This window comes from Anomaloglossus baeobatrachus, chromosome 6 (genome assembly GCF_048569485.1).
Source record: "Anomaloglossus baeobatrachus isolate aAnoBae1 chromosome 6, aAnoBae1.hap1, whole genome shotgun sequence".
In the NCBI taxonomy this organism is placed as follows: domain Eukaryota; kingdom Metazoa; phylum Chordata; class Amphibia; order Anura; family Aromobatidae; genus Anomaloglossus; species Anomaloglossus baeobatrachus.
Genome location: NC_134358.1, coordinates 129,251,561 through 129,276,804, shown reverse-complemented (window position 1 = coordinate 129,276,804; position 25,244 = coordinate 129,251,561).

Here is a 25,244-nt window from a genome sequence, read left to right as displayed (position 1 = left end):
AATAGTGTGAATAGACAAAAGTACAATAGCCACGTTTAGGATGCCACTAGGTACACTGACTGTTTGCTAGTATAATGGCTTAGTTAAAAAGAGTTTGAGTGTGCAATGCAGGCAGAGGTGCTGCAAATATCTTTACAATAGTGTGAATTGACAAAAGTACAATAGCCATGTTTACGATGCCACTAGGTACACTGACTGTTTGCTAGTATAATGGCTTAGTTAAAAAGAGTTTGAGTGTGCAATGCAGGCAGAGGTGCTGCAAATATCTTTACAATAGTGTGAATTGACAAAAGTACAATAGCCACGTTTAGGATGCCACTAGGTACACTGACTGTTTGCTAGTATAATGGCTTAGTTAAAAAGAGTTTGAGTGTGCAATGCAGGCAGAGGTGCTGCAAATATCTTTACAATAGTGTGAATTGACAAAAGTACAATAGCCACGTTTAGGATGCCACTAGGTACACTGACTGTTTGCTAGTATAATGGCTTAGTTAAAAAAAGTTTTAGTGTGCAATGCAGGCAGAGGTGCTGCAAATATCTTTGCAATAGTGTGACTAGACAAAAGTACAATAGCCACGTTTAGGATGCCACTAGGTACACTGACTGTTTGCTAGTATAATGGCTTAGTTAAAAAGAGTTTGAGTGTGCAATGCAGGCAGAGGTGCTGCAAATATCTTTACAATAGTGTGAATAGACAAAAGTACAATAGCCACGTTTAGGATGCCACTAGGTACACTGACTGTTTGCTAGTATAATGGCTTAGTTAAAAAGAGTTTGAGTGTGCAATGCAGGCAGAGGTGCTGCAAATATCTTTACAATAGTGTGAATAGACAAAAGTACAATAGCCACGTTTAGGATGCCACTAGGTACACTGACTGTTTGCTAGTATAATGGCTTAGTTAAAAAGAGTTTGAGTGTGCAATGCAGGCAGAGGTGCTGCAAATATCTTTACAATAGTGTGAATTGACAAAAGTACAATAGCCACGTTTAGGATGCCACTAGGTACACTGACTGTTTGCTAGTATAATGGCTTAGTTAAAAAGAGTTTGAGTGTGCAATGCAGGCAGAGGTGCTGCAAATATCTTTACAATAGTGTGAATTGACAAAAGTACAATAGCCACGTTTAGGATGCCACTAGGTACACTGACTGTTTGCTAGTATAATGGCTTAGTTAGAAAGAGTTTGAGTGTGCAATGCAGGCAGACGTGCTGCAAATATCTTTGCAATAGTGTGACTAGACAAAAGTACAATAGCCACGTTTAGGATGCCACTAGGTACACTGACTGTTTGCTAGCATAATGGCTTAGTTAAAAAGAGTTGGAGTGTGCAGAGGACAGGAGGGTACAGTGCCAGGATTGTGGGGCTCTGGGTAGAGGAATGGAAGCCTGCCTTTCTATTCCCTCCTAATGGTGAAATGCAGCGACGAAATCCCTGACCTTGGCTACACAGACGCTGTCTCTGTTTTCAGGACCTGTCACCTATGGCTCTGACCCTGCCGGTTTGAGCCCTTAAAAGGACTGATAGAAAGTGCTCTCCCTAAGCTGTCTAACGCTGTGTATGGAGCGCATACAGCTGTATCGGCGATAGGACTCAGGAGGACGGAGCTGCGACAGTGATGTCTGACACCAAAGACGCAGAAGAGATAATGGCGTCCTGGAGGAAAATGTCCGGTTTTATAATGCAGGGACATGTGACATGGACATCCTATCACACATGCCGTTGCTTCTCTGGCTAAACGTCCACTTAGCTGTGTGTGTGTCTGGGATTGGCTGACATGCTGGCCCGCCCCACTACACGCGCGCGCTTAGGGAAGGAAGACAAGGGAAAAAAAAAAAAATGGCGATCGCCATTATAGAAACAGCAGTGATCTGAAGGCGCTGTTCACGCACACTATACACTGAAATGTCATAATAGTGTGATTCACAGAGTGACTTACACTATTACAGCGGAAACCAAGCTAGGAATTAGCTGTTTTTTTGCTGCTAGAACCATTCTCGAACGTTTCTAGAACTATCGAGCTTTTGCAAAAAGCTTGAGTTCTAGTTCGATCTAGAACAGGCCCCAAAATCACTCGAGCCTAGAACTGGAGAACCTCGAACCGCGAACCGCGCTCAACTCTAATCACAAACATTAAAAAGTTCATCAACTTTTCTAAAAGTTTGTTTTGCTTTTCTTGATCTTGAACTTAATGAAGTTGGAACCCAAAGTTTTTTTTACACTTCTGTTGAAACGTACTGGAGTTAAGCCTGCTTTACACATTGCAATTTCGCATACGATATCGTATGCGATTTGCAATGCCCCCATCGTATGTGTGGCATGTTCAATTTGTTGAACGTGCCGCACATACGATTAACCCCCGTCACACATACTTACCTACCATACGACCTCGATGTGGGCGGCGAACGTCCACTTCCTGGAGTTAAGTCAACAAATGAGAAGGAGGCCCAGAGTGCAGAAGTGGAAGATGAGGTGGTGAGAGATGAAGTCACCGACCCAACCTGGCAAGGTATCATGCACAGAGGAGGACAGGAGCGCAGAGGGAGAGGGATCCACAGCACTGCAACAGGCTGGAAGAGGCAGTGGGGTGGCCAAAGGAGAAGGTGGACAAATGTTCCCCAGAGCACCCACACAAGGCAAGTTCCCCTACCAAGAGTTAGGTGTTCCTGAGTCTGGTGTTTTTTAAAGAAAGTGCGGACAATAATGGAATGATCATTTGCAACCTGTGACATACCAAGATCAGCAGAGGCCTGATTACTATCAGCCTGACAACTACCAGCATGCTCAGGCACATAACATCAAAGCACCCGACTAGTTGGGCTGAACACCTAGGTCCACAATCAGTGTCTGCAATTGACACCTTTTGACGCCTCTTTCCAGGTGCTACATGCTTGCCAATCCCCGGTCTAGGACTTTTGGGCTAACATAGCAGCAGCAAGGTCTGTAAGGCTAGAATCCTTGCCTACATTCCTCTAATACACTATCCCTTTTCCAGCAGCTTGCCCTACACTAAATGCAGATAAGAGTGATATTATAAAATTGAAAATATTTTTTACTTAGCAGCAGCAAGGTCTGTAAGGCTAGAAACCCTACCTACATGTAGCTATTGCACTATCCAGTTTATGATTTGCCAAAGGCAATTAAGCCAGCAAACTAAGGACTTCTTATTAAAATATAACTTTTATTAATTAATATTTATAAATTTCAAATGCACTGAACAAACATTTAAAACCAATAGGAGCTGCAATAGGTGATCCTACCTTTTTAAACCTAATAGTAGATCATACCAGGCCCAATAGTAATTAACAAGTTAGCAGCGGCTAAAAATTGACCTATTATTTACTGTAGCTCCCAATGTTCATAATGGGTCATGGTATAAGCTATTGAAGCTCCAAATTATTAAAAGAGAATAACGTTTGCCTCCCCAACATGTTTCACCACACTGGCGTCATCCTTTCTCCAGCAGCTCTTCCTACTCTTATTGCAGATAAAAGGGTTATAATTAGGGAATAGAACGGATTTGAATTAGCCCTGATAAGGAATTTTGGGTTAACATAACAGCAGCAAAGAATGTGAGGCAATAATCACTGCCTAGATGCCTGTAATACACTACCCCTTCTCCACCAGCTCTGTTTACACGAATTGCAACTAAGAACAGTATTATTAGAGAATAGAATAGATTAGAATTATCCTTAAAAAGCAATTTTGGGTTTACATAGCAGCAGAAAGGTCTGTAAGGCTAGAATCCCTGTCTACATGCCTCTAGTACACTATCTCTTCTGCATTAATAGAGAATAGAATACATTTTTTACGTTACAGCACTATCTCTTCTCCAGCAGAAGCACTCCCTACACTATTCCCAAGTACAGAAAACAAAAGCATGGCGTCAGAGGGTCTTATATAGATCTGATGACGTGATGTGGCCACCCATTCACACTGATTGACTGTGACATACTGGCAATACCTGCATGTTTAATGACTGAAAGACAACCGCAAAACATGGGGACTCAAGCATGGAGCCCAAACACAGAATACTCGATTGAGTATTGAGGTTGCTGAGCACCTCGATGCTTGATCAAGAACAGAGCAGTGCTGAGCATGCTAGATCATCACTAGCAATATAGTCACAATATGGTATACAAAAGACATTTTCTGCATCAAACTTATGGTTTACACTGGGATGCCCATGAGAGAGGAGTGAGCATGCTCGCCACTTCTAGATACTCTATTGAGCATCGGGGTGCTTGGGTACTCGCTGTGCTCGGCTGAGTATCGCAGGTGCTCTGATGTGTCGTCCATGAAACAAAAACACAAAGATCCGACTCCCTTCACTGAATGATGGGAGCCGACACCCCAGTACGAGGCATTTGCAGAGTCAGAATGTAGAGTGTCAAGACAAAATAAATGCTCTGTATATGGCTGGATGTATGTGAGTGGGGATTCAAACTGCCCAGTCAGTGACTTCCATAATCGTTACTTGAGTTGAGCCCTTTCAGAGCGTCTGACTAGCTCGACTCGTGTAAAGAGCACCTGACCATTTTACTGCTTGCCCATCTCTCATGCCCATGTGTGGAGAGGACGCGGAGCTGACCTGTCTCCACATCTCTGTATAAGAGTCTTGATAGTTTTTGTTAACCATTTAAACACTGCTTTCGATCTCCAACAGTGACGTTTGAATAGAACACCCACTGTAGTTGCACGCACTGCCGGCCATTATGCCCCAGCAACGTAATTGCTAGAAACCAATGGGAAGTCTGCTGAAGGCCTCGGTTGCTGCCATTTTTGTACTCCTGTGGCATTCAAGCAGAGATTGAGCTTCATAATAGACCTAGATACCTAGATAAAACTATAAAGATGGAACTTTTAGCGAGTTTCATCTATATGTAAATAACTCAAAGATATATTATTTACATTATAAATGCATGATTTCATTCAGAAACAAAATTATTTTTTTTCCAATTTACTGAAAATGCAAATGTGGTACATTTTAGCAGCTATAAGACAAGCAGATTGTTCTAGATGATCTTCATTTTCTGACTATTTTAAAAATCCCAGGTACCCTTATGAAATAGCAGCACTGTACAGCAAAGGTACGGTGTAGTGGGTGGGCCTACCCCCTACTTGTTTAGCATAGCTACCCGGCATTGTGATTATTGAAAGTGTTGAATTTTATGTTTTTATGTGATGTGTTAGGGCACCCCCTAGTGGCCGGGTGGGACGGCTGTTGCCACCGGGGAGGAGGAGTCGGCCGGATATCTAGGCGACGTCTGAATGTGTGTGGAGGAGAGAGATCCGGGTCAGCGGAGTGCGAGCATCTGCAGCGGCAAGTGCGATAGTGTGAGCGGAACATCAAGGGACACCAGAGAGGAGGAGGTGGACGTAACCTCAGAGCCTATTCTGCCGGTGTGGGTCCGGTGTATGCTTGGCTGAATAGTGGGTGCCCGAAGGAAGTAGAGTACGGAGGGCATATCCCCACCCGAGGTGACGTTTGGTCAGAGTGTCCCCAGCTCCACTAATATTGCCGTGATCCGCTGACCGGAGTGGTTTGTACCGGAGTGTCTGTCGAGCTGAGAGATCCGGGACAGCAGTGTGTGCACTTGGGCAGAGTGTGAGCGAAACAGCACGGGACACCGGAGATAAGGAGGTGGACGCAACCTCAGAGCCTATTCTGCCGGTGTGGGTCCGGTGTATGCTTGGCTGAATAGTGGGCGCCCGAAGGAAGTAGAGTACGGAGGGCATATCCCCACCCGAGGTGGCGTTTGGTCAGGGTGTCCCCAGCTCCACTGAAAGTCTACAACTGCCTGTTTCTTTACTGTCTGCTGTTCGGATTATAGGACTGTGCTGAATAAATGTTCTCTTTTATTGCATTCAACTCCTGCCTGAAGTCTTTTTGTGTAATGGAGAACGAAGACACTGACACACACTGTTTTAACTCTGGAGAAGTGATGAAGCCAGGGATGTGCCTGCACCATAGTGCTGCCACGACTACACAGCCAGAGGCCTCCCTGTCTGGTCACTTCATGTGGCGTAGTCGGCAGGATACGAGTCCCCTGCTAGGGACCCAAGAGACTGGAGATCAGGTCGTGCCTGAAGCACAAGATCCGGACCATGATACAAGATTTCCAGTCCCGTGGTGGGAAGAGAACCTAGTACCCGTAGCGTTGGACCGGGTACAAGATGGCGGCAAGGAGGCCGTTATCTGTGAGGAAGAGAAGGCGCGGAAAATTGGCGCCAAAAGAAGAGCCTGGGGCTGGCCGGCGCCGAAGAAAAAGGACAGAGTACTCCGCCCAAAGAGGGGAGGCGCCAGCTCCAGGGCATTAAAGACGAAGAAAAGGGAAAAAAAGTACCTCAGCGGAGGAGTCGAGATGATGCGCAAGGCTGGGGGTGGAGTTTGTTCAAGAGCGGGAAACGAAGACCCGCCTCCACTTCCTCCAGTCTTAGCGTCGACACCACCGCCATTACCAGCGATTCCGTTGAGAACCGAGATGGAGAACTTTGGGCAACCTGCGGAGTTGGCGACGACTATGGCCCTCATCAGCCTTGGCCGAGGCCGACCCCGGTTCGCCCCTGCTAACGAGGCCGCGATAGCGGATCTCCCCATTGGGCCGGGAGGCTCTACAAGACCGGACAAGGTCTCTTGGAAGACCTCATGGGACGCTCAAACCGGGAGCACCATTACAGAAGTGAAGGCGACCTATGCTACCCCGCCCATGCCAAGCCGTCCGGGGGTTGCTGCTTTCCCATGGGACACCCTGCAGCTTAACGCCGCCGCCACACCATTTGTCCCGGCGCCGGAGTCGGCCGAGGAGTTAGCCGGGCGTCTAGAGGAGGACCACCTGGGCTTCTTCTGGGACCCAGTCATCGCCCCGCCGGAGAAGGCGCGCCCCAGTGTTCCGCCCCCGAAGCCTGATCCCGTCCGGGAACGGCTCCTGGCTGAGACCATAGTCCGGGAAATGCTGTCCGGTCCCGGTGGAGAGGATCTGGCCCAGCAGTTTGTGACCGGGGTGGTTGTTAAGTTCAACCAGCAGGAGGGGTATGGATTCATCCGTGAAGTAGAGACCGGGGATGACTACTTCTACAACCGAGTTCACCTGGACGTAGAAGGACTCCCCAAGCGACTCCATACCCTGTGGCCGGGCGAGAAAGTCAGCTTCTTGCCGGACAAAGGTAGCCGCGGTCTGTTTGCGGTGTGTGTTTCCCGCATGCCCACCACCCGGGAAGCGGAGCAGTGGCAGGAGGAGATTGCGTGGGAGGAGCAGCAAGAGCGACGACAGAGCCGTACCAGACCGGCCGCGCCTCCTCAACCCCGGCGCGTACCGACGGCTGCCCCGGAAACAGTGGCAGAGCCAGCCCTCGATCCGGAGAAGCTTCCAACCGTGGTGGCGGTGACGCAAAATGTCAACAACAAACCAGTTTTCATGCTGGACGCGTCGCCCGCCGCACCACCACCGTCCCGGGCAGAGACGCCATCACCGCCAAGAGGTGCTGCAGCAGCTGTGCCGGAGGAGCCGTGCTACGCTCCGGTGTCTTTCAGGCGGATCCGCCGCCAGCCAGGACAATCTCTGGGGGCCTATATCCAGGCTCAAGCGGAAGAATGGAAGAGAGCCTGGCCCCCAGAGTAAGCTGTTCGCTCCAGCACCTGTGAAGACCGGAATTGTTGTAAACCGGCAGAAAGTTGCTTTTGTTGAAAAGTTTTACGGGCCTGTTGCCCTTCAGCAAAGACCGGGAGCGCTATTGAAGCCTCCGGGCACCTTCAGCAAAGACCGGGAGCGCTATTGAAGCCTCCGGGCACCTCCAGCAAAGACCGGGAGCGCTATTGAAGCCTCCGGGCGCACATCTAAGACCGGGAGCGCTGTTGAGCCTCCGGGCGCTATCCAGAGACCGGGAGCGCTGTTGCGCCATAAAGCGTCCCTAAAGACCGGGAGCGCCGCTGAACTGGTGCCGCTGTTGAGGACTGACCCAGAAGGTTTTTATGTGCTAATATGTTTAAAGTTTTAGAGCCTTGCCGGGAGGCTCGGATTTTTAAGAGGGGAGGCATGTAGTGGGTGGGCCTACCCCCTACTTGTTTAGCATAGCTACCCGGCATTGTGATTATTGAAAGTGTTGAATTTTATGTTTTTATGTGATGTGTTAGGGCACCCCCTAGTGGCCGGGTGGGACGGCTGTTGCCACCGGGGAGGAGGAGTCGGCCGGATATCTAGGCGACGTCTGAATGTGTGTGGAGGAGAGAGATCCGGGTCAGCGGAGTGCGAGCATCTGCAGCGGCAAGTGCGATAGTGTGAGCGGAACATCAAGGGACACCAGAGAGGAGGAGGTGGACGTAACCTCAGAGCCTATTCTGCCGGTGTGGGTCCGGTGTATGCTTGGCTGAATAGTGGGTGCCCGAAGGAAGTAGAGTACGGAGGGCATATCCCCACCCGAGGTGACGTTTGGTCAGAGTGTCCCCAGCTCCACTAATATTGCCGTGATCCGCTGACCGGAGTGGTTTGTACCGGAGTGTCTGTCGAGCTGAGAGATCCGGGACAGCAGTGTGTGCACTTGGGCAGAGTGTGAGCGAAACAGCACGGGACACCGGAGATAAGGAGGTGGACGCAACCTCAGAGCCTATTCTGCCGGTGTGGGTCCGGTGTATGCTTGGCTGAATAGTGGGCGCCCGAAGGAAGTAGAGTACGGAGGGCATATCCCCACCCGAGGTGGCGTTTGGTCAGGGTGTCCCCAGCTCCACTGAAAGTCTACAACTGCCTGTTTCTTTACTGTCTGCTGTTCGGATTATAGGACTGTGCTGAATAAATGTTCTCTTTTATTGCATTCAACTCCTGCCTGAAGTCTTTTTGTGTAATGGAGAACGAAGACACTGACACACACTGTTTTAACTCTGGAGAAGTGATGAAGCCAGGGATGTGCCTGCACCATAGTGCTGCCACGACTACACAGCCAGAGGCCTCCCTGTCTGGTCACTTCAACGGCACCATACAAGACATCTTAATGCAGAGATTAGGTAGGAAAAGCACAGCAAGCGAAATTGCTGGTTTCCACCTCTCTTACACAGTACACTTGAAAACTGGTTTATTTTTTAAGGGTATGATTTCTGAAATTTTACATATTCCAGACATTCCATCTTCAGCTTCCCCTGGCAAATCTTTAGCCCTAACAATAACCTTATGTATATGGGGCCAAAAACAGCAGAACGGCTGAGACGTTGAAAGAAGATTTGAAACTTTGCCTTACACATACAAGCTGGCAACAGAATCTGGGCATTATGCACATGGATACCACTAAACAAGGAGCCTTTCAAGATTTTGACATTAGATTTATCTCATTTTAAGATTAGACCTTCTGAATAAAAATGAAATTCATTTTAAGTTTATTTTGGTTAGTCAATTATGGAAACACTTTCAGTAAAGTGAAATGTTTTACCACGTAAGTGCGCCTTGGATATACAACGATCAGCCATAACATTAACCCTGTAGCGACTATTACTCTACGAAGCAAGCTCAATTTCTTAGTATGCTTTATACAGTGTGGGTGTTGGCTACATTACATTGCCGGCGCAGTGGAATAACTGAAGTGATGGGAGCTAGCGGCTTTTTAAAAAAAATCCAAGATGACCTCTGCCAGTTCCAAGTCCATCGACCTCCAGTGATCACCGGGTGGTGATAAGCTCGCGTGAATGTCACGGGTCTTCTGTCATTGTATTATTTCCATGAGCCAAGCCAATAGCTGGGCTTCACAGACCAGTAATTTTACAATATAGTATTACAATGTATTGTATAGGAAATCAAAGGCTCAAGTTTAAAAATGCTAATAAAAAAGTTCTAAAACATAAAAAAATATATTTTTTAAACAAATAAAACAAAAATATAAAAGTTTAGATCACCCCCATTTTCCATAAGCATATATAGCAAAATTTCAAAACTAGAAAAATAATGTACTAGCCCCGTAGGTGCCCATAGTAATAAAAAATACAAATATTTATCCGTTATGATGAAATTTGAAGTGAAAAAACAATCGATATGATAGAGCTGTAGGGTTTTAATCATTTTCCTAAAAAATATGCCTTAACAAGCAACCAAATCATCGTATGCACCCCAAAATAACATTAAAAAAGGCCGTGCAAAAAATCAAGCACACAGGTACATGATCAGTAAAATAAAAAAAATACCAATTTCAGAAAATAAAGACACAAATCAAGTTTACTTTTACAAAGTTCTGACTTTTTTTTAATCACTAAAATATTTTTTAAAACCTTACAAGTTTGGTAATCATACTGACTTGGAGAATCATGGTGCCAGATCATTCACACCTCATAGTTAACACTCTAAAACAAAACTCAAAAAACAATGGATTAATTGTGGGGGTTTTACACCATTTCACTCATAAATTTTTCATGTATTTTTCGTACATTACAGTTCATTCTAAAATGTATGTTACTGCTCAAACCTCACTTTATCAGGTAAAAAAACAGGGGTCATATGGCTAAATTGCTTAAAAAAAATAAAAAAAAGCTTTGCTGTTACAAGAAGGGAAGGAAAATACAAAAAGAGTATCAATTAGACGCCAGCGCAAGCGCCCAGTTTTCCCTGCCAAAGTCAATTCAGGAAAATACCGATTATCATTTTCGTGAAGTGCCTTTGCTGTTGTTCTTGCGGCGGCTTTCACTTTGGCCATTTTAAGCCACCTGAAGAAGGAGCATGTTACTTCTTTCAACTGTTCAAAGTTTTTGAACCCTAGAGCCGCTAAAAGAAGTGACAAAAGGCACTTTTTTCCACATTGACTTTTTCAAAATCTGTTCGGTAAAAAAAGCTTAATAAAAAACTTCTCATATAAACAGCAAAGTTTATGCCATATAAAAATGAAATTAAGTGGAACAGTTTTGTGAGAGTATTTGAAGGTTTTGAATAGGATTTTGGAGAGAATATAAGGGAATGTGCACATGGCATCTCATAGACTCTGACACTGTCATAATTTTTAAACCAGATGCTTCAGGAAAACGGTGTTTTTCCTGGAGTATCTTTTTTTTTTTTTCTTTTTTTACAGCAGGTTTGCCACCGACATTTTTATAATTTTGCAAATAAAATAAGAATATTCACTTCTTTTATCAGCTTCATAGATTTTGTCTGAAACCAAAGCTGTTAAGAAAGAAGTTGAAAACAGCGAAACAAAGGCACAGCAAGTCATTTTGACACTTCTGTTCATATGTTCATTGTTTTTAAATTCAGTGCTTTTTTAGGCAGGTTCCAGGCTGAATCAGGCTGAAAAAGACTCCATCTGAAAATAACCCAGTTTCAGGATTCTGTTGTCCTTCTCTGGATTGACCACCAGTGACTGCTATTATTCACTTTGCTAAATTACTGTCATGAGGGCACCACATTGGAGAGTGATTCCTCCTATTTTTGGTGTCAGGAGATCACAGTGCAGGGCTTCTTACACAATTGTTCAGGTTAATACTGCTGGCTGTGCAGATTCTCCTTTTTCAAGCGCTGCTAGGGTAAGGGCCCACTCACACTTGTGCTATTTTGACGCAAACGGAATCCGTCAGTAATGTAGTACAGTTCATTTATTTACAGTGGAAGCGCGTTACTATGGCACGTGTGTGTGTCATGCAGTACCGCTTGTGTCCACACGATGTCGCGCTTCCACTGTAAATAAATGAACTGTACTACATTACTGACGGATTCCGTTTGCGTCGAAATAGCGCAAGTGTGAGTGGGGCCTTAATTAGATCCTCTGGTCTCTTAAACTCTGAATGAAAGCAATAGCCAGCTGTTATCTATAGCTAATTAGCTCTGCTATAGAGACTTCCCTCCTAGCTCAGGTAATCGCAGGTGGTAGTTTCTGCTTAGCTTGCCTATAGAGGTAACCTCTGAGCTGTGAACCAGGAAGACTTTCAGAGAACATTTGCTGTGTGAAAGGTGTGTTGAGTTTTTTTCTTCCTTAGTGCTTTCTGTTTTTTCCCCTCTGGTCCATTTTTCATTATTACCTCTTGTTGTCTGGAGTGCTTTGTATGGTTTCTGTTTATTTTACCCTTGTCTGTCTATTCCTCTCTGTGTCTTTAACCTAGAGTGGGACTAGCGTTCCAGCTGCCCTGCACACTATACAGGGCTGAGTCCAGTGATAGGTATGTAAAAGAATCTCTATACAGATGTTAGGGAGTGCAGGGATCAGCCTCAGGTGAGTTTAGGAGGCGACCCTGCTCCCTGTTCCCTAGCACCAGGGTCCACCGTTGTATCATGTACCCTCTGTATTGCAGCCCTCGCCGGAGGTTAGCGTGTACTTGGTGGAACCCCGGTAGTCAATGAGTGACAATTATGCTGTAATTCCACACCTTGCCACTGGAGGCTGTTATTGTGTCCTGAAATCACCCTTTCATAAGACAGCCAATGTCGATCCTGTGGAAACCATCTTGTTTCCTGTTTGGGCCTACTAAAAACCACATGAAACCTTTATTCATTGCTTGATTATTGTGTCTAGCTAATGCCTAGCTCCAATCTACAGCTCCTGAGAATTGTCTTACCCATGCTGTTCCCTATCCTGTCTGGATTATTCTTACAACTCCTATTCCTGTATCAAGGGACTTCTACCACTGCATGCTGTTCCCTGCTTGTGCCTCTCCAGCCATTGGATTATAGCCGTGTTCCACCAGTATCGTAACACAAAGGGTATGTGCACACTGAGTCTTTCTGTTGAGTTTTTTTTTAGCACAAACTGAGCGGAAACTCTCCAAGGCTATGTGCTGACAGCATCTTTTGGATGCTGGTTCCATTGGTGCCTTTTATTGCATACTGTGAATAATATGTGTCACTTCTTTTAACCGCTTGGAGTTTCCAAAATCCAAAGTTGTTAAAAGAAATTTCATAAGATAGAATATGTACATAACAATATTGTATTGACATTGCTGTGCATTTTGTTCATTTTATAGGAAGCATTTGCAATGGGGTTTTTTTCAGGTGGATTGCAAACTACCTGCCTGTACAGCCATGCAATGATCTCTCCTTGCTCAGGTGGCAACTCTCCTGCTTCCATTGAACTCACATGAACAGAGCAGCTCTTTCTCTTTCACTCCATTCTGTCAACAGGGCGTTACTACCAACATCGTGGTAATTGACAGCCGGCTCCCAACAACTAGGCAGCGGGGAGACAGATTTCTATAAGCATGACGTTAGCAGTGATGCCACATCAACAGAGGAGAGCAGTAGAAAAGGAACTACTCTGTCATGTGACGCAACAGCATGCATGAGAATCACCGTAAGGAGAGGTTTGTGACCACTGTAATCTGGAAGAGATTGTTGCATGGCAGACAAGGCAGCTAGTTGGTAACTACCTGCTGGATGTTCTTAGCCCCATAAGGAAAAAAAAAATCAAAAGTACCGGATAACCCCTTTAAACCCTGCACAGATATTCAATTAGCACTTTCAAGGTGCATACCACAAACAGGGCTGTCGCTAGGAATTTCAGGGCTCCATACTGGCAAAATTTTCGGCCACCCTTGGGACTCCGCCCAGGCTCCACCCCAGCTCTGCTTCCACCCCTCAAACCTTCCAAACTCTCACTGCCACTCTTGGAAAAGTGTGTGTGTGTGTGTGTGTGTGTGTGTGCGTGTATATATGTATATAATATATAAAATATATATATATACACACTGTATATTGCAATTATTATTTATCCCTCTCCTGGACACATGCGGGTATATATGTTGCCAGCTTGGTTTCTGCCCCTCCTGGTGAATATGTCCTCCTTCCGGCATATATGTCCCATCCCGGGGGCTTTCTGGTATATGTATGTGTGTGTGTGTGTGTGTATATGTATGTGTGTGTGTGTATATGTATTGTATGTGTGTGTATATATGTATGTATATATATATATATATATATATATATATATATTATATTTTACACCCACCCCCCCTGGGCACATGCGGGTATATATGTCCCCAGCCTGATTTCTGACCCTTCCTGGTGATTATGTCCTCCTCCCAGGATATATATATATCAACTGATTGGTTAATCATATACATCATGTAGGAGATGCTGAAGGCACGTACATCACAGGAGGGGCTGGGGACATATACACACATCACAGGAGGGGCTGGGGACATATACACACATCACAGCAGGAGGGGCTGGGGACATATACACACATCACAGCAGGAGGGGCTGGGGACATATGCACACATCACAGCAGGAGGGGCTGGGGACATATGCACACAATACAGCAGGAGGGGCTGGGGACATATGCACACATCACAGCAGGAGGGGCTGGGGACATATGCACACATCAAAGCAGGAGGGGCTGGGGACATATGCACACATCACAGCAGTAGGGGCTGGGGACATATGCACACATCACAGCAGGAGGGGCTGGGGACATATGCACACATCACAGCAGGAGCGGCTGGGGACATATGCACACATCACAGCAGGAGGGGCTGGGGACATATGCACACATCACAGCAGGAGGGGCTGGGGACATATGCACACATCACAGCAGGAGGGGCTGGGGACATATGCACACATCACAGCAGGAGGGGCTGGGGACATATGCACACATCACAGCAGGAGCGGCTGGGGACATATGCACACATCACAGCAGGAGGGGCTGGGGACATATGCACACATCACAGCAGGCGGGGCTGGGGACATATGCACACATCACAGGAGGGGCAGGGGCTCGGACAGTACACTGGCGGTGGCACGGACGGACAACACTAGAGGGGCACAAACAGGACTGGAAGACATGAACAGGACTGAGGGAGCACAGACAGCCAGAGGCTCAGAGGAGAGGGGCCAGAGGCTCACATCAGGAATGCAGGAGGCTCACAGTAAGGAGGCATGAGACCACGGGCCGGAGGTTTCCCACGCCTGATCTAGCTGAAGCAAGGGGTCTACCTGCGGTCGCGGGGGTCTGTGGTCGGCGGGTCTGTGGTCAGCGGGCTTGCGGCCAGTGGGTCCTGTGGTCGGCGGGTCCTGTGGTCAGCGGGTCCTGTGGTCAGCTGGTCAGCGGGATTGTGGCCAGCGGGTCTGTGGTCGGCGGGTCGGTGGGTCTGTGGGCGGCCCCAGGCAGAGCTTAGCGGGCCCCCCTTGGGCTGGGATCAGTGAGCGGGCCTCCCCACCACCTCACCCCCCCGATGATCGTCTTCAGCTTACATTGTGTAAAAGGAAGTATTTAAGATATAATGATTTTAAAGATTGTACAGATACAATCAATTAGTGAAAATGTTTATTATTGTATTGGACATAAACAGACAAGAAGACAAAAGCCCTGAAGATAAAGTCTTGATTATATGGTATCCGAGGTAAAGAATGCTTGCAGATTAAAGCGACCTTTAATGAGCTTTATATGCTTATTTTAAATAGTGAAATTTTATACAGTTGTTTCTTCAGATCATATTATATTGTTATTGAAGTTATATAAAATTGGCACCAAAAACTGATATCTTTAGCATGCTGAGCTGTGAAACCATGTGTGTGCCGAAAGCATGTGGCTGCAAAAAAAGACTTCGCTGTCCAAAATGTTGTGTTAAACAAGTATAAGACTTGATCAGTCAACAGCTCTTTCCCACAACCGCAGCCAAGAACACGTTTACTACCAGGGAGAGGGAATAAGGAACAGCCAGGCACTTCCTCCAGGCATGTGCCAATGGGTTAACCCATTGTTTCATCTGAGCCTCCCAACCGAACCCCATCCCCCACTCTGGAGAAATGTTCAGCGTAGCAGAAGTTTAATAATTATTTTATTACAAACAAGAAGTCATAAAAGTGTTTTTCCAGTTTAGCAATTATTTTACGTTTACAATTCTTTACATCACCAGGATCTGGTTAGTGCAAAAAGCAATTTTATATTTTATTTTTATGTGTATATATGTATATTTTGTTTCTTTGTTTTTTTCTGTTTAACCCCTTCACCCCCGGCCACTAAAACACCCTAATGACCGGGCCATTTTTTGCAATTCTGACCAGTGTCACTTTGACAGGTTATAACTCTGGAACGCTTCAACGGATCCTGGCGATTCTGAGATTGTTTTTTCGTGACATATTGTACTTCATGTCAGTGGTAAATTTAGGCCGATATTTTTTGCGTTTATTTGTGAAAATTTAGGAAATTTGGCGAAAATTTTGAAAATTTCGCAATTTTCAAACTTTGAAAATTTATGCCCATAAATCTGTGAGATATGTCACACAAAATAGTTACTAAATAACATTTCCCACTTGTGTACTTTACATCAGCGCAATTTTCGAAACAAATTTTTTTTCCGTTAGGAAGTTAGAAGGGGTCAAAGGTCATCAGCAAATTCTCATTTTTCCAACAAAATTTACAAAATAATTTTTTTAGGGACCACATTACATTTGAGGTGACTTTGAGAGGCCTAGGTGACAGAAAATACCCAAAAGTGACCCCATTCTAAAAACTACACCCCTCACACTGCTCAAAACCACATCCAATAAGTTTATTAACCCTTTAGGTGCTTCACAGGAACCAAAGCAATGTGGAAGGAAAAAATGAAAATTTTACTTTTTAACACAAAAATGTTACTTTAGCCATAAAATTTTCATTTTTACAAGGGAGAAAAGAGAAAGTACACAATACAATTTATTGTGCATGTTCTCCTGAGTACGCTGATACCCCATATGTGGTAAAAATCAATTGTTTGGGCGCACGGCAGAGCTCGGAAGGGAAGGAGCGCCATTTGAATTTTTGAACGCAAAATTAGCTGCACTCATTAGCAGACGCCATGTCGGGTTTGAAGACCCCCTGAGGTGCCTAACCAATGGAGCTCCCCCACAAGTGACCCCATTTTGGAAACTAGAGCCCTCAAATAATTGTTCTAGATGTTTGGTGAGCACTTTGAACCCCTGGGGGCTTCACATAAGTTTATAGCGTTGAGCCGTGAAAAGAAAAAAAATTTTTTTTACCACAAAACGGTTGCTTCAACTAGGTAGCTTTTTTTTTCACAAGGGTAACAGGAAAAAATGCACCATAAAATGTATTGTGCATTTTCTCCTGAGTACGCAGATACCTCATATGTGGTGGAAATCAAATGTTTGGACACACAGCAGTGCTCGGAAGGCAAGGAGCGCCATTTGAATTTTTGAGTGCAAAATTAGCTGCACCTGTTAGCGGACGCCATGTCGGGTTTGAAGACCCCCTGAGGTGCCTAAACAATGGAGCTCCCCCACAAGTGACCCCATTTTGGAAACTAGAGCCCTCAAATAATTGTTCTAGATGTTTGGTGAGCACTTTGAACACCTGGGGGCTTCACAGAAGTTTATAGCGTTGAGCCGTGAAAAGAAAAAAAATTTTTTTTACAACAAAACGGTTGCTTCAACTAGGTAGCTTTTTTTTTCACAAGGGTAACAGGAAAAAATGCACCATAAAATGTATTGTGCATTTTCTCCTGAATACGCAGATACCTCATATGTGGTGGAAATCAAATCTTTGGACACACGGCAGTGCTCGGAAGGCAAGGAGCGCCATTTGAATTTTTGAATGCAAAATTAGCTGCACTCATTAGCGGACGCCATGTGGGGTATGAAGACCCCCTGAGGTGCCTAAACAATGGAGCTCCCCCACAAGTCACCCCATTTTGGAAACTAGAGCCCTCAAATAATTTTTCTAGATGTTTGGTGAGCACTTTGAACACTTGGGGGCTTCACAGAAGTTTATAGCGTTGAGCCGTGAAAAGAAAAAAAAATTTTTTTACCACAAAACGGTTGCTTCAACTAGGTAGCTTTTTTTTTCACAAGGCTATCAGGAAAAAATGCACCATAAAATGTATTGTGCATTTTCTCCTGAGTACGCAGATACCTCATATGTGGTGGAAAGTAATTGTTTGGGCGCATGGCGGGGCTCAGAAGAGAAGGAGCGCCATTTGACAGCAAAATTGGTTGGAATCATTAGCGGACGCCATGTCACGTTTGGAGACCCCCTATGGTGCCTAAACAGTGGAGCTCCCCCACAAGTGACACCATTTTGGAAACTAGAGCCCTCAAATAATTTTTCTAGATGTTTGATGTGCACTTTGAACACCTGGGGGCTTCACAGAAGTTTATAGCGTTGAGCCGTGAAAAGAAAAATTTTTTTTTTTTACCACAAAACAGTTGCTTCAACTAGGTAGCTTTTTTTTTCACAAGGGTAACAGGAAAAAATGCACCATAAAATGTATTGTGCAATTTCTCCTGAGTACGCAGATACCTCATATGTGGTGGAAAGTAATTGTTTGGGCGCATGGCGGGGCTCAGAAGAGAAGGAGCGCCATTTGACAGCAAAATTGGTTTGAATCATTAGCGGACGCCATGTCACGTTTGGAGACCCCCTATGGTGCCTAAACAGTGGAGCTCCCCCACAAGTGACACCATTTTGGAAACTAGAGCCCTCAAATAATTTTTCTAGATGTTTGATGTGCACTTTGAACACCTGGGGGCTTCACAGAAGTTTATAGCGTTGAGCCGTGAAAAGAAAAATTTTTTTTTTTACCACAAAACAGTTGCTTCAACTAGGTAGCTTTTTTTTTCACAAGGGTAACAGGAAAAAATGCACCATAAAATGTATTGTGCAATTTCTCCTGAGTACGCAGATACCTCATATGTGGTGGAAAGTAATTGTTTGGGCGCATGGCGGGGCTCAGAAGAGAAGGAGCGCCATTTGACAGCAAAATTGGTTTGAATCATTAGCGGACGCCATGTCACGTTTGGAGACCCCCTATGGTGCCTAAACAGTGGAGCTCCCCCACAAGTGACCCCATTTTGGAAACTAGAGCCCTCAAATAATTTTTCTAGATGTTTGATGTGCACTTTGAACACCTGGGGGCTTCACAGAAGTTTATAGCGTTGAGCCGTGAAAAGAAAAATTTTTTTTTTTTACCACAAAACGGTTGCTTCAACTAGGTAGCTTTTTTTTTCACAAGGGTAACAGGAAAAAATGCACCATAAAATGTATTGTGCATTTTCTCCTGAGTACGCAGATACCTCATATGTGGTGGAAATAAATTGTTTGAGCGCATGGCGGGGCTCAGAAGAGAAGGAGCGCCATTTGACTTTTCAAACGCACAGACGCAGTGCACTGATCGGCCGCTGCAGGACGCACGGTCGGATGCGATAAAAAAAAGCGTCGGGGATACGTAAAAAAAAAAAAAGTCACGCCAAAAATTGACCATGGATGCAGATCCGTTATGTGCATCCCTGATCAGCGCTTGGTGGGACGCACGGACGGATGCGATACAAAAAGCGTCGCAAATATGGAAAAAAGTCACGCCAAAAATTGACCATGGATGCCGATCCGTTATGTGCATCCCTGATCAGCGCTTGGCGGGACGCACGGATGGATGTGATACAAAAAGCGTCGGGGATACGGAAAAAAAAAAGTCACGCCAAAAATTGAGCAGGGATGCCGATCCGTTATCTGCATCCCTGATCAGCGCTTGGCGGGACGCACGGACGGATGCGATACAAAAAGCGTCGGGGATACGGAAAAAAAAGTCACGCCAAAAATTGAGCAGGGATGCCGATCCGTTATCTGCATCCCTGTTCAGCGCTTGGCGGGACGCACGGACGGATGCGATACAAAAAGCGTCGGGGATACGGAAAAAAAAAAAAAGTCACGCCAAAAATTGAGCAGGGATGCCGATCCGTTATCTGCATCCCTGTTCAGCGCTTGGCGGGACGCACGGACGGATGCGATACAAAAAGCGTCGGGGATACGGAAAAAAAAAAAAAAGTCACGCCAAAAATTGAGCAGGGATGCCGATCCGTTATCTGCATCCCTGATCAGCGCTTGGCGGGACGCACGGACAGATGAGGTGTAAAAATGGACAGGGGATACGGAAAAAAAAAAAAAAAAGTTATACTCACAGTACCCAGAGGACTAGCAGGAGGAACACTGACCAGAAGAGCTGCAGAGGAATAGATGGCAGAGAGATGGACAGCTTTACAGGAGCAGCAGGCAGATCAGCAGAATGCCCAGGAAGGACCCAGCGATGGACGCAGATGTGATCAGGCCGGTGAAGACAGGTAAGAGGACGTCGGGGGAGAGCAGAGGGGGAGAGGGGGGGGAAGTGAGAGCAGAGAGGGGGGGGGGGGAAGCAGAGGGGGAGGGGGTAGAGCAGAGGGGGAGACCGGAGAGGGAGCTGCAGAACAGAGATAATGGGGGAGGCAGTCAGATCGCGGGGGGAGCAGATCGGGATGTCGGGGGGGGGGGGGGGGGGTTGGGGGGAGCAGATCGCGGGGGGGGGCACGGCAGGGGCTACCATGGCAGCGCGCAGGGGCACCACGGGAGCGCGCAGGGGCACCACGGGAGCGCGCACGGGCTGGCTGCAAAGTGAGCACAGTACTCACGTGCAGCAGCGGTGACAGCTAGGGCGGCGGCGGCGGCAGCAGCGGCGGTGGCGTGGTACCACAAGTACCAGCCACTGCACGCTGCAGACATGTTGGGGGAGGGCTCGCAGGCCAGCACAGGCCTGGGGAGGGCGGCCACGGGCAAATCACACCGCCCCACTGCACACTGATTGGAGCGATTGCGCGTCATAGCACGATCGCTCCAATCAGTGCTGCAGGGGCTGGGGGAGACATGTTTGAGGTCCACCTATGATATGCTGCAGCAGCTGCGGCATCTCATAGCTGGATCTCACAGGATCGCACTAATTCGGGCATTATTTTTGCCGAAATTAGTGCGATCGATGTGGTTGGCGGTTCAGATTTGAACAGCCAATCACATCGATCGTCGATAGGGGGTGGCGATGCCGCCCCCCCTAGGGTCAAGCAAAGGTCCCCTGCTGTAAGAAACAGCAGGGGACATCATTTGAAAGCCGTTGCTATGGCCACGGCAATCAAATGAAGTTTAGGCAGTAAAATTACGTCCCTGGTCGTTAAGTCACGTTAAAATAGGACGTAATTTTACTGCCCGCGGTCGTGAAGGGGTTAAAGTAATAGCTCACTGTATGTGTAATACGAACCTCACACCTCCGTCTCCAAGACTTTTCTCGTGCCGCGCCAGTTTTCTGGAATGCACTACCCCAAAGAATGTGACTAACATCCAGCCCCCAAGTTTTTAAGCGTACATTAAAAACACATCTCTTTAGACAAGCTTATCATAATAACTTACTAACCTAACTCTCCCCCGCCCCACCTTCTAAATGCTATTCATAACCTTCTCTCTTCTATGTCTGTCATCACATCCTACATACAACCAATAGCACGTAATGACACCCAAAAAGTTACTGTCTAAAGACCAGATCATTCATCTTTATATGTAACCAATTAACTAGCATAATGATGGCCGGCCAGATCTACAAGTGTGCTTCACCTCTTGTGTCCCCCTTCTTCCCCATAGATTGTAAGCTTTCGAGCAGGGCCCTCATTCCTACTGTAGCTGTTGAATTATGTACTATTTTGTTTTGTATTTGCCTATACAACCCCCCACCTGATTGTAAAGTGCTGTGGAATATGTTGGCGCTATATAAATAAACTTTATTATTATTATAATCATTATTATTATGTGGAATATATTCTCTGATGAAGATTTTTTTACATCTTGACATTCTTTTTATTTTTAAAGGTTGTTGGTCAAAATCATATAAATTCTTTAGTGTTAAATTTAGAGAATCCATTTTACAGTTCATGAAACATAACTCCAGACACGTTCACTCTACATAATTATGCATTTAATGCTTTGTAATTATCAAATCCTCTGCTTTTGTTAGAACGTGTTTCTTTTAGAAAGTGACATAATATTAATCGCAGCTCCAGGGTAACAAAATGCCACAACTTTGCAACCGTACCCATATAAGCCGATGTATCTGTAGTTATGTATTTAATAGCCTATTATTAAGTGGTAATGGTAAATGTGTCCAAGAGACTAATGGCATTAAAGCCTTCTTAATCTGAATGTGGTCAGTAATACAGTAGCTTATTTTTAGATTCTTCTAAATTACCAGTAGACATACAGTAGATCACACTCTCGACATAAAATCAACTAAACATGATATATCAGATGCTGCACTTGCAGGCAATAAGCGGAGGTGACATGCTTTAATAGAGTGATTGTGCAGTTGAGTAAAACTAATAACCACAACATGGATTATGAGATAGCTGTTTATAAATTTCTCTACACATTTGTCTTTTTTCTATTTATGATTTCAAATGTTTTTAATGAAGTTGTTTTTAGATACTGCAAAGAATAAAACAAAAATTGTGTAATAAAGGGAACCTGTTACCAAATTTGTCCCTATAAGCTGCAGCCAACACCAGTGAGCCCTTATATACAGCATTCTAGAATACTGTATATAAGTTCCCAAACCGCACTTATATACAGTATTCAAAAAAATAAAAAAAAATCCTCTTAGCAGAATTATTAAATAATTTCTATAGGAATCATTGGGTATTTCTACATATACAGTTAGGTCCAGAAATATTTGGACAGTGACACCATTTTCGCGAGTTGGGCTCTGCATGCCACCACATTGGATTTGAAATGAAACCTCTACAACAGAATTCAAGTGCAGATTGTAACGTTTCATTTGAAGGTTTGAACAAAAATATCTGATAGAAATTGTAGGAATTGTACACATTTCTTTACAAACACTCCACATTTTAGGAGGTCAAAAGTAATTGGACAAATAAACCAAACCCAAACAAAATATTTTTATTTTCAATATTTTGTTGCGAATCCTTTGGAGGCAATCACTGCCTTAAGTCTGGAACCCATGGACATCACCAAACGCTGGGTTTCCTCCTTCTTAATGCTTTGCCAGGCCTTTACAGCCGCAGCCTTCAGGTCTTGCTTGTTTGTGGGTCTTTCCGTCTTAAGTCTGGATTTGAGCAAGTGAAATGCATGCTCAATTGGGTTAAGATCTGGTGACTGACTTGTCCATTGCAGAATGTTCCACTTTTTTGCACTCATGAACTCCTGGGTAGCTTTGGCTGTAAGCTTTGGGTCATTGTCTATCTGTACTATGAAGCGCCGTCCGATCAACTTTGCGGCATTTGGCTGAATCTGGGCTGAAAGTATATCCCGGTACACTTCAGAATTCATCCGGCTACTCTTGTCTGCTGTTATGTCATCAATAAACACAAGTGACCCAGTGCCATTGAAAGCCATGCATGCCCATGCCATCACGTTGCCTCCACCATGTTTTACAGAGGATGTGGTGTGCCTTGGATCATGTGCCGTTCCCTTTCTTCTCCAAACTTTTTTCTTCCCATCATTCTGGTACAGGTTGATCTTTGTCTCATCTGTCCATAGAATACTTTTCCGGAACTGAGCTGGCTTCATGAGGTGTTTTTCAGCAAATTTAACTCTGGCCTGTCTATTTTTGGAATTGATGAATGGTTTGCATCTAGATGTGAACCCTTTGTATTTACTTTCATGGAGTCTTCTCTTTACTGTTGACTTAGAGACAGATACACCTACTTCACTGAGAGTGTTCTGGACTTCAGTTGATGTTGTGAACGGGTTCTTCTTCACCAAAGAAAGTATGCGGCGATCATCCATCACTGTTGTCATCCGTGGACGCCCAGGCCTTTTTGAGTTCCCAAGCTCACCAGTCAATTCCTTTTTTCTCAGAATGTACCCGACTGTTGATTTTGCTACTCCAAGCATGTCTGCTATCTCTCTGATGGCTTTTTTCTTTTTTTTCAGCCTCAGGATGTTCTGCTTCACCTCAATTGAGAGTTCCTTAGACCGCATGTTGTCTGGTCACAGCAACAGCTTCCAAATGCAAAACCACACACCTGTAATCAACCCCAGACCTTTTAACTATTTCATTGATTACAGGTTAACGAGGGAGACGCCTTCAGAGTTAATTGCAGCCCTTAGAGTCCCTTGTCCAATTACTTTTGGTCCCTTGAAAAAGAGGAGGCTATGCATTACAGAGCTATGATTCCTAAACCCTTTCTCCGATTTGGTTGTGAAAACTCTCATATTGCAGCTGGGAGTGTGCACTTTCAGCCCATATTATATATATAATTGTATTTCTGAACATGTTTTTGTAAACAGCTAAAATAACAAAACTTGTGTCACTGTCCAAATATTTCTGGACCTAACTGTATTTACATCAATATTTGTTGGCGAATTGAGCATCAGGAGACCAATATTAGGTAGATGTTTTTTAATGCTGTATACAGTATGTATGGATCTCGTACCTGAGTTACTCGTCACCGGGCCGATGTAGTGGTCTGGGATGTCGCAGTGACCTACCCGGCTTCGTACCCTGAGGTGTACACCAATAAAGAGGAATGATGATGGGGGTTATAGTAGGATGATTGTCGTGACGCCACCTGTGGTACGCGGCCAGGGATTAGCCACCGCTGCTGTCACTGTACTACAGGGCAGATGGTAGTAGAAGCCAGAGATGGTATAGCTCCCCACAGGTGGAGAGTGCCCCGGGGAGGATGATGAGGGGCGCAGTGATGGCGATGGCCTTTGGCGCCGAGGCGCAGGGCCGGTAATAAAAGTTCAAGTCGGTTGCTGCGGTTCCAGGTGTGTTTACTCACTTTTTAGTGCCGCTTGCCAAGGTTGTACCAGTCACCCGCTGTGATGGGCCCTGTTGAACCCGGATTCCTTCAGAGATCAGTCCGGTGTGGTGGTCAATGTGCCCCTTCCTCCTAGCGTCATGTGTGTTGGATTCCCATGGCATAAAGCTACTTGGGGACCCCAGTCCGTCTTGAGTAGTACTCTTGTCCCTATTTGCAGGTGCGGTGGCTCCGCAATGTGGCCTGGCTCTGCCCAAGGCCCCGGATCCTATCTGGCACTGTGCTTTCGGGCTCTGTGTGGCCAGGGAAGCTTGAAACCTCCCTGTGCCGGCAAATTCTTGAAAACTAACTTAGAGAGTAATTTTCCCTGAGGTCCTGCACCCTGTGTGGCGCCGGTTCCGAGAGAACAATGAAGCTCTCCCTTCGGCAACCGCATGAACAACTCCTGCATCCCACCAGAGCACCGGTAAGACACATCTGCTCCTTTCCTCTCCTGCCAGAGAACTCTCTAAATTGTGTTGGCTCCTAACTCCCCCCTAAGTGGCTGCCCCTCCTCGGGTCTCTGTCACTAGTGGGTGGTGCCCCCCATGTTTCAAGGCACCTTAAGACCCTACCCTAGCCCGGTCCCCATTGGGGAGGGAAACCTGGTTGTGTATTTAAGTATGTACAGTGCCTTACAAAAGTATTTGGCTCCCTTGAATTTTTCAACTTTTTCCCACATTTTAGTCTTCAAACATAAAGATGAAAAATGTTAATTTTATGGTGAAGAATCAGCAACAAGTGGGG